Genomic DNA, 5,691 nt, shown 5'->3' on the forward strand with positions numbered 1-5,691 from the left:
TGACTTGGTTTGGTTTGTTTCATCCTAGCAGGCATGGAATTTGGGCGAAAATGGTCAAAAAAAGTGATTTTGGTCACTTTTTTCAAAGATTTGTCGTGTAAAAAAGAAGTGCAAAATTTAAGGAAATGATCAATATTTTTCATGAAAATCCTTCAGAATCATCATTATCGAAAAAATTAAAAATCAACTGTTCAACATTAAAAATGTAAGACGATGTAAACGTTCTAAACTGTACAAAGGTAGATCGAAAGACCAGGCAAAAATTTATCACCTGTTATAATTTCAAGTACTTAAGTGCCTTTTTCGAATTTTTGGTAAATTTTTAAAAATCAAATTTATAGGTCAAAAATGAGGAAAAAAATCAAAATTTTACCAAATTGACCAAGAAAGCTGAAATTTAGGATATAGCCTATTTTCGACACCCCAAATCGATTGTAAACTGTTTCAACCCGTTTTGAGCAGTTCTGGAGCCTCCAGCAGATTTTTGAAACTCGAGATTTCACAAAATTTCATCAACTGGAGATGGAAAGCTGAAATTCATTCTTCGAACTAAATTCAATACGTTACGAAGTCGATTGCAGGTGGGTTTCAAGTCGTTTTGGAGCCTGCATCGACTTCTTGAGAATTACTGGAGTCACCAGATTTTTGAAACTTGTAATCCCCCCAACATTTTATCAAATGGAGTTGGCAAGCTGAAATTTACTTCACAAACTAATTTCAATACGATATGAAGTCGACTGCAAGGTGGTTTCAAATGGTTTTGAAGCTTCCAGCTACTTTTTGGAAATTTCAATTTTCCAAAAAACGCCATACAACCTTTCAAAAAGTCGCTGGAAGCTCCAAAACGACTTTAAACCAACCAGCAGTCGACTTCGTTACAGAATGAATTTCTGCTTTCCATCTCCATTTGACGAAATTTTGGGAAATTTCAAGTTTCAAAAATCTACTGGAGGCTCCAGTAATTTTCAATAAGTCGCTGGAGGCTCCAAAACGACGTGAAATCCACCTGCAGTCGACTTCGTGGCTTATTGAAATTAGTTTGGGGAATGAATTTCGGCTTTCCAACTCCATTTGATGAAATTTTGTGGGAATTTCGAGTTACAAAAATCTGCTGGAGGCTCCAGAACTGCTCAAAACAGGTTGAAACAGTTTCCACTCGATTTGGCGTGTCGAAAAAGCGTATATACCAAATTTCAGCTTTCTTGATCAATTTGGTAAAAATTGGATTTTTTTCTCGTTTTTGCCCTAAATTTGATTTTCAAAAATTCACCAAAAATCGAAGAAGGAACTTTAGCACTTGAAATTTTGACAGGTGAAATTTTTGCCTGATCTTTCGATCTATATACCTTTGTAGGGTTTAAAAAATTTCGTCCAAGTCCTATGTTGACGTAACTTTGCTGCATCATTCGGGGGTGGCAACTTGAAAATTTTCCGTGTGCATCACAAAAATTTATGCACAAATTTACTGTGATATAATCCCCTCCCCCCGCTTAAACCGGTAAAAAGTCGATAATTTTAAGGGAAAAGACGAAATTTATTTGGTTATTAGGTATTATGAGTTGGTACGTCTCATTTTCTAATTGAAAAAGTCGAACTTCTTATTCCATTTTTGGAAATTCAGGGCTTGTCCTAATTTTTTTCCAAAGAAAAGTAACTTTTGCAACCAAAAAAGCTCGAAGAAGTAACCAAATAGTAACCAAAAAAAAAAAAATACAAAAAAAATACAAAAAGCGAGTAAAATATTTTACTGCACAAGAAAATCACCAAAAAAGCCAGAAACTTTTCTTCTTTAATTAAAATCTAAAAATCGAACTCTAAAGAAACTTGTACAATTTTAGCAATAAGCAGGATTTTTTGGCAAGATGTGCAAAAAGTGGGACTTTTTTCTCAGATTTTGTCAAAAAAAATTCGATTTTACAACTTTATGATTTAAAAAATCAAGATTCTTAGGCAATGGCAAAAAAAAAGAGAATTTTGCAATTTCTGACACAAAAACGAAACTTCTGACAATTTCTTAGCAAAACAAAAGTCCTTTCTAGCAATCTGAGGTAAAAAAATGACACATGAGAGTGAGATTTTTTAGAATTTGTTGCAAAAAAACACAACCTTGTCACTCTTTAGTAATTCTTGTTAAAAAATGATACTTCTCTGGCAATTTAGGCGAAAACGAACTTTTTTGCTACTTTTAGCAGGAAATAAGATTTCGACAAGAGTTTTTAGAAAAAGGCAAGCGACTTATTCGCAATTTTTGGCTATTCTGCGAAAAAGCGAGAATTTTTGACAGTAAATTTGCAAAATGCAAGACTTTGGACAACTGTTGCTAAAAGCAAGACTATTTGGGAATTAAGTATTGGAAAAAAGTGATAGGTACCTACTTTTTGAAAATTTTTGCCTAAAAAGCGCGACTAAGCACCCAGAAAAATTTTGCTAAACAGCGAGAATTTTTGTCAAAAAGAAAGACATCGATAATTTTTTAAAAAATAAGACTTCTTGGTAGGTAATTGGTAAAAAAGTAAAAGCGAGATTTCTGAGATTTTTTGGGGCGGGAGGGGGGTGAATGGGACTTTTTCAATTTTCGAGGCGGAACCACAATTTTTATAAATTTTTAGGAAGAAACGATTTTTTTTTGGCAATTTTGAAACAGGTAGGACATAGACATAGACATTTATTTTTAAAGTGCTTACAACACAATAATATTTTGGTTTTAAAAGCACTTATGCATACTACATATTTTTTGAAAAATTAAACTAGATGAAGTAATTTATCATATTGGTTATTTGTATTTCAGCATTTTTGGCATTGAGATATTTTATTTGATTTCTTTCCAAAATAGGACCGAGATTTTGAAAAATTCGGGAAATTTTGAAAAAAGCAACCAAAAGTTACTTTTAGTAATTTTAGTAACTTGTAACTGATTGTGAGTACTATAGCCCTGGAAATTCATTAATTTTAGGAATGTCGAACCGTTGAGCTATCAAGGAAGGACCAATAGTTTATTGTACATATTCTGGAAAAGGAAAACTACTAGTTGCGCAAAAATGATTTTTTTTCAATTGAAAAATGTCCAAAACCAAAATTATTTCATCGACCAATTATTGCACTCTTAATTTTGTGCCATGTCATTGTGCTGGCTCGTGAGTCGTGTGTAGCCAAAGCTATACAGGCTACAGGATTGAGGATGGTTCAGATAGTTGCCACCAATGCTCTCATTTCTGAAAATTTTGGTAATTTTTCTCAAATTTTTGGTCACATTTTTGCTATTTTTCAGTCACTAAAATCACTAAAAAAAAATTAAATAGTTGATTTCATGCCGGTCCTAGTTTTATCGACTCGAAACTCGCTTCATTGTAGAAGAACTGGAAGATCAGCAGAAAAACTATATTGAGCATAGGGAGGTTTCAGAATTTATGCCAAAAAACTGAAAGCGAGAAACGTAAGAGCTAATCCGTGTCCGTATACAAAAAGTAAAAAGTTTGCTTTGCTCTATTTAGTATTTACACGTTTTGGCAAATAAAATCCACTGGAATCTAGCTACAATCACAATGCTGACAATGCTACGTTAGCAGTTTTTGAAAATGAATTTTGGATTTTCCTGAGTTTACTAGAACTTTTTGTTTTTTTTTTATGCTTCGTAAAAGTATTCAGTTGCTTCGGTACTCAAATTTGCAATAAAATTTCATAAACTTGAAAGGAGTTAAGAAAAGTTTTTGATAGGGTAAGTAAAAACTGAAAACACTGGAAAACGAAAATCTAGGAAAGAAAATCTGTCTGTAAAAAAAATGAAAAATCAAGACGTGAAGACGAGGTTAAATTTCCCAGTTGCGGATTGTGCACAAAAGCTCAAACTGCAGAGGAGTGAACACGTGTGTCTCTGTCTGGTGCTGTGGTCACAGATGAAAACTGAAGTTACTTTTGCTCATCTCCAAGCTAAATTGCTAAAATGATCCAAAACTGGGTAAAGTAGCCAAAGAGAAAGAGACAAAGCGTCGATTACAATCCCCCTTGCCCCTCGCCGTCTTGGACTTGGACAACTCGGTGTTGGTGTTTTAGAGTTGTTGAATATCGGAAAAATGAACTATCGATAAACTATCGATAGTTTGGCAAAACTATCGATAGTTTTTTAGTTTATCGATAGTTTATCAATAAGCCTTCCAGTGTTGCCAGATTGGGGATAATTGCGCCAAATGGGCTTGAAAACGGGTCGTGCTGGATTCACCGACTCTCAGTCCAAACTTGAAATGAATCAGTCAGTCGTTCATCAAATCATCACTTTTCAGTTTTCAGTATCAGTTTTTCACAGGGCTTCAAACCCGAACGTTTTCAAGTACGGGTATCGGGTACGGGTATCGGGTACGGGTACAGATTTATTTCTCAGAGGATCGGGTACGGGTATCGGGTACGGGTATGAAAATTTTAAACGTTCGGGTACAGGTACGGGTTCGGGTATTTTAGGTGAAATACCCGAACTGTACCCGATCTATCGGGTATTTGGGTTCAAAATAGTCTCTATCGGGTACAGGTACAGGTTCGGGTATTCCTCATTTCATTTTTCGGGTACGGGTACAGGTTCGGGTACAGAAATTGTTGGATTTTCGTTCGGGTATTCGGGTATTCGGGTATTCGGGTACGGGTACGGGTACGGGTTTGAAGCCCTGGTTTTTCACTCATTCGGTATCATATTTAATTTATTTTGAATGAAAAATTTTCCAAGTCCTGTCACATACCAACGTCCTACACCACGGTATAATTAATTCAATTCCAATTGTTTTTGAAAATAAAATTACTATCGATTTAATTGGAGCAATTTTATTTTTAATTTTGAAAGAAAAACCAATAATCCAAGTTCGAAATCGAAACTTGGAACGGATTCCCAAAAAATGGAATCAATTTCGAGCTCCAATAAATTCGGCTTACGTCTTGGTACAAAACTGAAAATTTTAAAATTTAATTTACCTATAGCTAAATAATCAATAATCATTCATACAACAATTATGAATTACGACGAGTTGAAAACTGAAATCCATTTGCCATTTCGTTGAATTAATTGTTGGAACTTCTGGACATTTTTTCCAGGAAAAAGTCAACAACTACTTATTTTATAATCAGAGCTCAGATATTCTTTCCCTAAGAAACCCTAAATAGGCGCTGAAATATTCCCTAAAAAATGCCAAAATATGCCCTAAAAGGCTAAAACGTAAAAATATTTATTCTCCAACGATGGGTATTGCTTTATAAGGAAAATCAATATTATGGGACGTAAAAATAAAGTATGATCAATTAATTAATTATTTATTTAATTAATTAATTATCGTTTATCAATCAACTTATCAAGCAAAAAAAAGTTGAGAGAGTGAGCCGGATTGAAGAGTCATGAAAAGAATCATGAATCAAAATGAATCGACTCTTTTGGACTGGGAGTCGGTGAATCTAGCACGACCCCTTGAAAACGCCTAATTTATGTGTTGGGCGCTTAAATTTCTTCATTTTTGGCGTTTTTTGGGGCTTTGAAGCGAGAAAATGGGCGACTTCATTGCCTCAGCACCTGGCAACACTGGTTTTTCACCGATTTTTCAGGCTTTATCTGCATAAAAAAAATTTACGTTATCGACCTTAAAAGGTCGATAACGTAAAAAGTTATCGATAACTTATCAATAGTGAATTTATCGATAGTTATCGATAGTTTTCGATATT

This window comes from Planococcus citri, chromosome 3, assembly GCF_950023065.1.
Source record: "Planococcus citri chromosome 3, ihPlaCitr1.1, whole genome shotgun sequence".
Taxonomy (NCBI): domain Eukaryota; kingdom Metazoa; phylum Arthropoda; class Insecta; order Hemiptera; family Pseudococcidae; genus Planococcus; species Planococcus citri.